This window comes from Cydia strobilella, chromosome 9 (genome assembly GCF_947568885.1).
Source record: "Cydia strobilella chromosome 9, ilCydStro3.1, whole genome shotgun sequence".
NCBI classification, from domain to species: Eukaryota; Metazoa; Arthropoda; class Insecta; order Lepidoptera; family Tortricidae; genus Cydia; species Cydia strobilella.
The window spans coordinates 7,783,973-7,796,048 of NC_086049.1; the positions used below are offsets into that span (position 1 = coordinate 7,783,973).

General features: G+C 36.1%; 1 protein-coding gene across 2 annotated transcripts in view; it reads left to right on the forward strand.

The window, feature by feature from the left end:
• The first annotated feature begins 10,785 nt into the window (after positions 1-10,785).
• LOC134744249 (uncharacterized) overlaps positions 10,786-12,076 on the forward strand; it is a 45,377-nt gene continuing 44,086 nt past the window's right edge. For both annotated transcript variants that reach the window (XM_063677996.1, XM_063677998.1), the window contains exon 1: positions 10,786-11,261. The gene's annotated coding sequence lies outside the window, so the exon portion shown is untranslated. The remainder of the gene's footprint in view (positions 11,262-12,076) is intronic.

Sequence of the window (12,076 nt, forward strand, 5' to 3'; positions counted from 1 at the left end):
TAAAATATCAAACAAAATCAAAGCGAATCATTCAAAATCATCACTTAAAAGTCAATTCTACCAGCAAACATAAGAAAACAACTCAAAATTTGCATTTGATTACTTTTCCTCACATGTTGATAAAATGCAACTTTCTTATCAGTTTTTGGACAATCAAGAGAGCCTTTACCAGCTGGTGTGGTGAAAATTTACTTGCTTTACTCTTTACTATTATGTTTTTGTTATATTTATTTCACTCTTGAAAAACCTTTTCTACATAATATTAGGTATACTTGGACTGTTTAAGAGTCTTTTTTTTGTTTGATATCTTGAAATCAAAAATCATTTATAAGTTACAAGAAATCAAACAAAAAAATTACTTGTAACCGCTCAAGTAGACCTTATATTATGGAGGACGAAAGTATACACACGGACGCAAATATAGATGTATACGCACACATACATAGTTAGTTTCGGGAGCAAATCAAGGATGGTGCTTTCAAATGAGTTTCCATAAAATGCGCGCACGATGGTCACTGATGAGACGACTGCCTTGCATTCCGGAGTCAGTTGTTTGAGACGTTCTTGAGCATGGCCGAAGCCCGAATAGGGTTTTTTCATTAGCTATACAAAGGATGTAGTGGTCAATAGCTAAGGAAATGCAAGCTGCACCACTACCTACTAAATATTAAATCTTACCACTCTCAAAGCCCCATACGAATAATTTCGTCTGCTTCGTAATGTTCGTATTACTAAAATTTTAAGTAAAATAACCCGCCAAGAGAATGTCGGACCATGCTCTATGTAGGGTTGCATATAGTTACCCTACTATCATAATAGGTTATTAGTAATTTTCATGTCCATTAAGCTAAAAGGATACTTTCGGAACGCTTTGTACGTCTTTTTACTAAGAAGGGCAGACTTTGAGCGATAACTCAAAAATGTATAGTTTTCATTGAAAGTCTTTATTAAGCTTCACTTTCATGAGTTTTTTCATATTTTTGTAACCCGTGTTTCAAATGTTTTAAGGGGTGACGAATATTTTTTTTCTTTTGGAGCGATTATTTCCGAAAATATTTACTTTTCTTTCTGAAAACAAGGCCAATCAAATAAGATAAAAAAAGGGTTTTGAGGAATTAATTCTTAGGAAGCTGGAAATCGTTTTATTAATTTCATTAGGTCCTCAATGCGTATAATCCGAATATTCGCAATTCCAGAAAGTGTGCATCAAGTCTTAGGAGATACAGTTTTCCTTGGATTGCCAAATCACTTGATGTAGAAGGAATCCACAATAAATTACAATGGCACTATCAGCATGGTTTGGAGGATCAACCACTGGTGAAAAGGCTTTTTCGGATTTTGACATGATCATACCAAAAATAAAGAAAATCTAAATAGCGCCCATTTTTTTAGAATACGAATTCATATTAAGGTACCTTTCGGATCACATATATCAATTTTCATCATAATTAGAGCAAAATTTACGTTGGACGTTTCGTTTTCGAGCTACAAGCTGAAAAAGAGCAAAAATTTGGCACACCTGGGATTGCTCAAACTCGGATTACACGCATTAGGAGGTATTTAAAAGATTTTGAGGTTTTTGGGAATTAATCCTTCGAAAAAATTTAATTTGATTGGCCTAAACCCCTAACTACCCGATTCTATGGGACAGTCGAATATAATTAGAGCTCACGACCTGTAGTTACAAGAGTGTATAATAATGTTATTTTATTTTTATCGAATTGCAGTGTAGTAGGCTAATGATCACGCCGTCCATAACTATATTGCATTTAGAAATAGATCAAAACAATTTTTAAGAACCTGGGTTTACAATTATTTGTGCCTTTGTGAGTTTTAGTTGGTATCTACTCAAAGGTCCCAAAGTAGTCTCTAATTCATAAACAAGGCAACCCATGCTGGTGAAAATTAAGCTGCATAATCGCTGCCCGTGTGCAGGGTCCACGTTGTCCACAAGACCACGATCGCACCTATTCTCTTTTATTTGTATTCACTTTAAACATTGCCAAACGCTAGCGTTGAAATAACATCAAGTTTGTATGTGTATAATATTGCAGGCATTTCGTCTATTGTTCGATCACCGACGGCATATGACACTGAATTGTTAAAAACGGAAAACGCCCCGGATTTTGTATCAGCATTTTTCATGGAACTTTTATTTTCGGTCATCCAGAGCGATACCGCAAATACGTGAACCAATGAGAATGGAGTAATGTGGAAAATTAATTTTACTAAACCCAGTGCAACTAGCTATATCTAGTAGTAGTAGTTGGTCTTGTTTATTAACGTTCAAGTTAATAAACAAGACCAAGTGCGGGTAGTTCGTAAAACTCGCGCGCCTAGAAGATGTTGATGTCAACTTTAGCCAGTCTTCTCCGAGACCACGGGGACAACGCCGTCCTCGAAACGTCGGAGGTAAATTCCGACGTTGTGAATAATAATGAGTAAAAATCGTGAAAGTTTAAATCAGTGTTTTGTATATCTAGTAGATCTCTTATGACTTGAGTATGTAAGTAGGTTTAGTAGGTATTATGAAATGCTGTTCTTTACGATTACTTTGATATTTTAAACGCGGTTGTAAGCATTTTATTTGTATTAGGTACGGTAAAGGAATTTAATTTCAGTACCATTTTGTACCGATCTTGTCCCTGGGGACTTCCATATTGATTGTCACTGTAACAAGGTACGAAATCGAATTTTATGACTGTATATTTGTACCTAAAATTGATTGATTTATAAGGCTGACTAAAATTAAAAACATACCGTTATTTTTAATTTTGTTATAGAGTAGAATGTATACTTAGTATAGCATGTATACTGTCTAACATTAATTCGAACTGACCTGACATACTTAACTAAAATTCATAAAAGCAAAACATCACATCGTTACATCGATGTCTATAACTTCAATAACTTGTGTAAGCACAGAAATGAAAGCGGCAGCACATTGCAGCGTAGGCATTTTGTATTTTCAAATCATTTCGGAAGATAAAAAGTTTAGGATCCACATTTCTTGCCAGTGTGACTTGGCCTTGTTACAAAACTGTTATTCCGATCATTTTCCAGCGGAAAGCGACGGTTAGCCTCTGAGTGAACCATTACACGTGTCCTAGAGAATCGTAACAAAAAGATCGCAGTGGTTCATTTGAAAATGTTCAGCAGGTAAGCATAGGAATAGGAGCGCGGCGGCGGAGGCACTAATAATAATGCTGACAGATCGCGGGGTAAATCACGCGGCTAACATATTTCGAGCCCCAATCTATCCGTGGAATTAAGTCGCGTCACATGTTGTTATTCATTCACAAAGAGCAGAAGTTAACCGGGATTATGTGTAATTCATTTTGTTGTGTTGGAAGCGTCGAGTGATTACAATTATAAATGTAGTGTTGTATTTAGTAGGTCATCAACATCAGTCAATAATTATGACTATGAGTGCTCCGCACTTACACAGATGTTGTATACCTACAAAAAGCCCGCGAGCGCACGCAAACTTTATATGCGTTTTCGGTACAATTCTTTTCGGTAGCATTATTTTTTAGTTAACTACAAAGTTGTGATGTTGTTTTATCTAATATTAATAATTGTTCGTATAAGAACTAATCACGTTAATTTACATTTATTTAGCACCACGTTCGCAAATTGAAATTTCCGGCCGCAGGCAATTGTTCATTTTTACTAGAAATACCTATTGCAAGACTTTAGGAGTTACATAGAAGGTACCTTGGTAATTTGTTTTTCGCAGTGTTCCGCCTTTATTAGGTTGATTTAACTTAATTATTATGTAGATTAGATGATGGTTCACATAAAAAAAAATGGTGTTTGTACCACTAGCCGAACTCGTTATACAGGGTACTACGAATTTTATATTTTTTATTCAAGAAGGAAAAGATTTAGAAGGCTCTTATTTTTTTAACAATACCTTTAGGTTAAAGTAATATTTGTACAAAATATGAAATCTGTCAGTTACATAGTTTAGGAGAAAATAAATAAAAACATTTTAGGTTTAAATGGGTGCCGTGTGGTTCCAGGGGGCAGTAGCAGGTTGAAAATTTGTATGAAATATTTTCTTCTCACAGGGCATCATCTGGTAATAGTTTTCATCTGGTAACAAAAATCTCTGGGGGGGAATTTTTCAAAGGCTATCCTGCTACACCCTTTGCATATTTTTAGTATGATTATAGCATAAAATTGATGAATTAGAAAAGTTTGTATGTACTATTTATTTAAACTTTTAAACTTTTTTACACTGAATGATTTCCTTGAAGGAGATAACGGAAAGTATATATTTATTTATCTCACAAGCCGTAATGTACACTTACACACCGAAGTTATACACTATGTAGATCGCAGCAATTTCCATAATCCGTTACGCACTTTCTTCACAACACACGTAAGGGGAATGGAAATAGATTACGTGGGCTTGCTTGTGACATGGTTATAAATTTGAAGTTTTGACAATGTAACTTAAAAAATTATAAAGATGAAAACCCTTTTAAACATATTCCTAATCTTTGCATCGCGCTGTCGTGTCAACTTATAGTAGTTATAGTTTTGAAAGAAAACCGAAAACTTGGAGTTGATTTTACCTCATACTTATATAAGATCGAATAGGTACAGTTAAGGACATAAATAGGTATATATACATTCTCAGTTTCAAAAATTAGACAATAAAGTCCTGTTCACATATTTTTGAGCCATTTGTCTGGATCGATATTTTTGCATTCGACTGTATACGAATAAACATACGAATAAAAAAAACATAAAAATATATAAATATCCACTTTGTGTTTACACTTAATAAGAGTATTGTACAAGGAAATAAAACAGTTTTCATTTTCATTTTCATTGTAAAAGGCCACTTATGGAAATTCCATAAGATTTGACCCGTTTTCATTGCTATTGTATGTATTTTGAAAACTGAATTAAGCTAACCAGACAATGTCAATGTTTTTGATAGAGCGCATTTGAATATCATTATTCTCCACAAACATGAAGTGAATATCAAACGGTTATACTTGTGTATAACTATTGCGAGCACAAGCGTGGACTCTTACGACATATTTTTTTTATCTACTTTTCATGCATTCCACCTAACAATCGAATAATCTAGATTTATCTTTTTTGTGTATTTACAACCACTGAAGTTCTTAAATCTGCATTTATAAAACTGTTTTTACTTAGGTACACCTTCTTCAAAAACACAACATAAAATATAGCCCTATGTAGGTAAGATACCTAAAAGCAGAAGCTGAAGTCGTCGTCAGTAGAACTTGCAAATAATGTAAACAAACCATTTTACCATCATTACTTCGTAATCTCGCTCTTTAAAAGGACAACCATGGCCTGACCAGTTAAATTAAATGTTAATTATTAATATTTCAGGGAAAATAACCTTCGTAAAAATGTTAGGTTATGTGCCAAACGCTAACAAAATCTGTCATATTTGTTTACATTATTTGCAAGTTGTATTGACGACGACTTTAGTTACACTGAATAGCAGACTGACAACCTCTATTTTCTTTATACAACGCCTCGTGCCGTGCCTCATCATTGTATTGTAGTAGGTTAGCGCTATTTGTTATTTTTGCATTTTAATATCGTGCGTATGAAAACAGTCATCTCATTGCAATTGGACTAACCTGACCACTGTCAGTGTCACATACACAAAAGCATCAGAAGTAGGTAGGTATGTATAGAATTCGTTAAATAACCCTAATTGCAATTTCATTGAACAGACCGGTTGCTGACGTGAACGTGTAGTTACAGCGGTACGTGATGTGACGGACTCGACCACAAACTCATACGCAACGCTTTATCGCGGTCAATGTTGTTTTTTGTCCGCAATACCCGTCAGCAACCAACATATATTTCATAAACTACATTGCCCCGGTCACTATAATATATCGCATCAAGTTTGCGCAGCTTACATAGCGGTTTTTAGTGCTCTGATATTCGTACCTATACTTATACGCTATCGTTTTGAAATTGTTTTAGTATAGCCTTACCACGACTGCCTTAGCAGTGTCAATCTGACATATTCGCTAACGTCTGCGTAACTTACTTTCTATACATCTCGCTCGTACTAATATGCGAGTACGAGCAACGTGCAAGTTAAGTTACGCACACGCTAGCGAAAATGTCAGTGACATACTGGTGGTAGCCGTAAAGGTAGATGCCTACGAAATATTATAAGATTTATAAGCGATGTGAAAAGAATTATCGAGGGTTGTTTATCGTAAACCTCGAATGAGAATTACATTCTGATCACGTAAAGTGCGAAATAGCTTCGTTCCATCGTCTTGAATCAATGTATTAACAGATTTCCCGCGTTTTTGCATATTTCATAAAATATTCGAGTCGATCTTTGAAAACATTTCTTGGAACTGGAAAAAGTTCGAGAGAGTCGAACACTGATAAGACATAAAACTTAAGCGAGTGAAATATGGGTGTAGTTTAGTTGCGCGAACGGGTCAGGCGGCGGTTGGCACGTACATATACGTCCACTGGGACATGGCAGATTTACATTGGCCCGGTAACTGATATAATCAAATTTTAGGTGGTATATAGGTACTAAATTTAGCATCACTTCTCACACGCCATTACGGGCTTTGAAAGTAGAGATGCAATTGTATTATTGGCGGTTCCGAATAGATTGGACGTTGAACTAAATCACAGGCACCTGCGGAAGGAAGATGCCATAAATCGCTAAGTTGTAAGATCCGCAACTTAACGACGGGATGAATAAATAATGGAACCAAACTAGATTGCATAGCTGAGCACATGAACGACAAAGAGCGTTAACCCTTAAATGCATAGTGTGGGATGCAGCCTACACAACAAAATCGTCTAATTAACATGCACGCTTTTATTAGGTCGACCTGTATGTAACTATTGTAACTAACTATCATGGAATCTAAGGAAACTAATTTAACCATCTTCCAAGGATCGTAGCTTCATGAAAATTTAGTGAATATATAGTAATTATAGTACAATATATACTGGAAGTAAAGTAGTTAGTTACATACTGTTACTTATAGTTAGTTACATTAACTGCAGTCTCGGGTTCAAACTTATTGGTTTTGTTACATGATATGCTTCAATTAAGTTCTCTGATGCATTAGATGATCGATCTACTGTAGGTACACAATCGCTCAAATTAAATAAAAAAATTATGATTTTTTCAACCAAATTTAGGTATGTACCTACCTATATAGCTACGTCGTCCAGCAGAAAAAAATAGTTATGTTTTTTACGCGAAAAATTTTTTGCTAGGCTATTTTAGCGTACCTTCCACTTCTGGGTAAAGGCTCAATTTTTACGATTTTCTATTTCTTTTGGTCAGTTGTTCGGGAAGGTGTCTAAGCCATTCCCCCATCTCTACTTGGGATTACTGTCCCTACTCTTCCGACTCTTGGTCACAATGCTAGGCATCTATCCAAATTCAGGTTGTAAATGTGGCCGGCTCAGGCTCATTTGAGCCTAGTTTTATTATCTACGTCAACAATGCGACATTTACAGTGGAGCCTGGTGTTTCAAATTTTAACACCTAAAATGCTGGGCTATATATCGAATATGGAAACCTTGAGATACCAATATGTACTTAAAAGGTTTACCTAATAATATAATAATAATGTTATAATTTATTATAACGTTAAGAATGAATCTCAAAAAACCGGCCAAGTGCGAGTAGGACTCGCGCACGAAGCACCATTACGCAAAATACGGCAACAAATCACGTTTTTTGTATGGGTACATCATCTGTGAAAATTTCAACTATCACGGACAGACAGACAGACGGATAGAGGTGTCTCAGTAATAGGGTCCCGTTTTTACCCTTTGGGCACAGAACCCTCAAAAACAGGACACTACACTTATCTTCCTGACTTGCTTATATTTTTCAATTTAAAAATTACCGTGATACTCTCTTGGCCATCCGCGGCCGTTGTCAAACTAAAAAACCGGCCTAGTTCGAGTCGGATCGCGCACCGAGGGTTCCGTACTTTTTAGTATTTGTTGTTACAGCGGCAACAGAAATACATCATCTGTGAAAATTTCAACTATCTAGGTCACGGTCTATCACGGTCCATGAGATACAGCCTGGTGACAGACAGACAGACGGACAGACGGACACACGGACAGACGGACAGGTAATAGGGTCCCGTGTTTACCCTTTGGGTACGGAACCCTAATGGTCAGATAAAAAAAAAATATAATTGATAAAAGAAACACCAGGAACAACACATTTGAAAAAGTAGTCGATAAAGCAGTCAAACACCGATAGATTATTAATATGTTGTAACATGACATCACTATTTTTGATCTCACATAGACAATTTACGCACACATCATTTCATTTTTGGTCGCAATTTTAAGCCTGACAGTTGTTCTTTGTCATCCAGTTCTGTGGTTGTAAGAACAGACCTGTAATTTTTATGCTTAGTTGTAAGTATTGCTTTGTCGATTACATTTTGACAATACCTATCATCAATTCATCATTACATATTTTACTGGGTTACATTGATGATTTTTGGTCTGTTATGAATTAATGTGACTCGCCAGTCTAGCCGCGCTCCAACGTAGTATGTGCATCTAATTGCGGCGTAACTAGAATAAACAGAAAACTAGACAAGACCGGCCTCAAAGGAGTGCTCCCATACATTCTAAATGAGATTGTGTAATGTTCCCTTTAAACCATTGCGCTGTTGTATCTATATTTTTTTGTCATATCAAATAAATCAAATTTATGCAATCACAACTGCGCTTCGTCTTTTAACAAAGGACAAAGCTAAAGCGAGTTCGTAGCAGCTGCTACGACCGCGTAGCGCGTAGCACAATCTAGAACGAAGTTTATAATAAATAATTAGGTAGTAATACACAACCGCTGTCTACTTTGTGGAAACGTTTTTGCTAATGTACTCGTACGTTCAGTATGTTTCATGGCGTACCGTAAAATCAGGTTACTATTGTGATGGTTAAACAATAAAGAGTACGACGCAACCACCCGCTAACTTCACTCCGTAGGCTTACGGAGTGCATGAGTAATAACAGTTGTTTCAAAATTATATGGAATTTTGGACGTTCCGAAATAAAGATATTTTTTTTAGGGTTCCGTACCAAAAAGGTACAAAGGAACCCTTATAGTGCGACTGTCTGTCTGTCTGTCACATTGCTAAATATCTCGAGAACTACTGAAGCTATCGATTTGAAATTTGGAATACCGCTAACCTTAACACATTGCAAGTGTAATTTTTTTATTTTATCTCTATTAATTATGAAAAATTCTCAATATAAAGAGGGGGTAAAAAGTCAAAGTCTAGTTACGAGGTCGAGTGGGATATCATTTGAAAAAGCTCGAATTGAACATTACGAAACAATTTGTGATTTGTTATTGACTTATGAAGATAAATGTGAAAAAAAATACCATCCCCCCCCCCTTATCTCTGAAGTTTACCAACGAGAATGTTTGAATTTTTTTCATAATAATAAAATAATCATAAATATAACAGGAAAATTATAATCACACCTCTATCTTAAAAACTTTTTTTTAATTATCAAAAAACATTTTCTAATTTAATTTGTAATTTAAGCCCATTTCTGCGGGTGTTTGTTATACTTGAAATGTCTATGAGATTACACTAAGAATACCTTCTTTCAAATAAAACAAAAATTGTTTAAATCGGTTCACATGATAAAGAATTAAGTATCCTTGAAAAACCAACATACATACAGGTCGCGCAAATTAGTTAGCCAATTTGCCGATAGATGGCGCTGTACACAATTACGCTTAGTATACTTCTCGTCAAGTCTTTCGTGATTTTATTTACTTAAGAAAATTGAAAGTTTGTACGGAACCTTCGGTGCGCGAGTTAAACGAACTCGCACTTGACCGGGTTTTTTTAAATTTTTAGTGTTCCGTGCAAAACTTTGTTTTGACAAACGGAACACTTATGGGATCACTTCGGTCTTGCAAATCAGTTAAATGCGTTTTTCTCAGAGACCGTTTGACATAGATACCTAAAATTTGAAACAGTTATAGCAATTACCACCACTAATATTGTAAATAAGTCAAAACCGCTTATTTCTTATTTTAGGGGGTAATTTAGGGGGTTGAGAGGGGTAACCTGTTTATTTATTTATTTATATACCACCCAGTACACAACGGAGCCTAGACGTCACAACTATAGTCCTATAATTCAACTATAGGTATAGTCCATTCGTTACATTTATTATGTTGCTTAGATATACTAACGATTTGTTTATATTAAATATTCAGTATAATTTGAAAAATCTTTATACATATTTTACTAGAACTTGAATTTAGATTAGTTGTAAGTTGTGGACAAAAGTTATCTAAGTTTACGGTACCACGGATGCCTACAATAAAACCGTTAATTTCCAGGAGGAAGTTTACTGTAGGCGGAACGAAATATGAATTCAATTCCCGCGCTGCTAATGGAATATAGTACCTATAACAAAAAAAAGGAATTGCGAAGCGCTTGTAATGGAGAATTCAACGTTGATTAAGGTCGTGTTATGAAAGAAATCCAATTAATGTTGGTCAGGGTCTCAAATTAATTAGTTACTCTAGTAGTTAACAATGAAAGCAATAATCATTCAGTAAATGTATGCAACAATTATAGTTATATTTACCAAAGAGGCTGTAAAGGAAGTAAGAAACCCTTTATAAAAGAATCGTCACATGCATGACACGTATGAGTTTATGATTAATGGCAGAACCACTTTATACATCAAAGAAATAAAGTAACAGACGTTATGACGGGCCGGCTGTAGACAGTATAACCTTTTACTGGGATAAGTAATTGTCTGGGGGTAAGGGCTGCATTTTAATAAGGTGACGTCGCGTGCAGTCTGGGTGCAGGATGCAAGCGGGGAGCGGGTGTGCGTCGGCGGCGGGCGAGGGGCGAGGAGTGCACCTGGGCGGCGGCCCACGTGCCCGGGCCGGGCCCGCTCGCTCGGTGCTCACTGCTCAGTCGCCAGCCAGCCTTCCTTGAGCGAACAGCCAGCGCTGCCGCCACCCCCGCGCAGCGACAGGTGGCGCCGACGCCCGACGCCGGCAACCCGCGCTGACATCATCCCCCCACCCCAATACCATGAAACTTTAATGAAACATTTGCTAAGAAAATCACGGTGTGGTGCTTCGGCGGACATAGATAACAGTTTACTAGTGCTGATTGTTTTCCCATTCAAGGATCCTTTAAAAATGATAGGCTGTTAAAGCAAACGCCGGTACTGGAAACGATACTGTAAGTACCTATACAATTTAATCACTTTTAGGATTATTTAATACCTGAGACATAACTAAGATCATCGGCTTATGTACCTATCTTAGTAAATAAAAAAAACATATGGCAAAAATTTTTTTCAAGACCACAGTGACAGAAGCAGGTTAAGCTTAGAAAGCAACACGTACGCAATTCTTAAACCTTAGAATTTTAGTGCCTACGCTCAAAAGCCAAAAAACAAATACGCAACAAGAAATAGTGGTAAACTGATTTCACATCGTCTGGGAAATTCGCAGGCCGTTGCAAAATGGTTTTCGGTACTTTTTTAGCAGCTGGATCTGGATATATGTTATATTTTTTATACTTGCGTCAACTGAATTGGTACTTTCATTAAGAACTAAAATAACATTATAATTCGTAGATTTCACGTAGAAAGACGGTTACGGAAAAATATGGCTTACATGATATACTATTAGTCAAAGGATAAATTAGGTTTTAACAAGGGAAATGCTTTAATCATCAGTTTCAGTGTAGATTGGTGATAGCTCGATTGTATTACGCAAGCGATAATTGATCAATATCCACAGTAATTAATAGACAGTGATCCAATAAATCTACGATAATTGATGTCTACAGTAGTTATAATTATCTGGCTGAGATACGCGTCATACTCGTGAACGGGTGCTTGTGGAGACTGGTCTGTTTAAAGCTAACACGAGTTATTATTACTACACTACACTAGTAACTAAATTTTTGAGTATAATTACAGTGCGACGCCTCATTCGGTTCCCGTATGTTTCTTTTGTCTTAATTAATCTGTTAATTATAAAGGATTA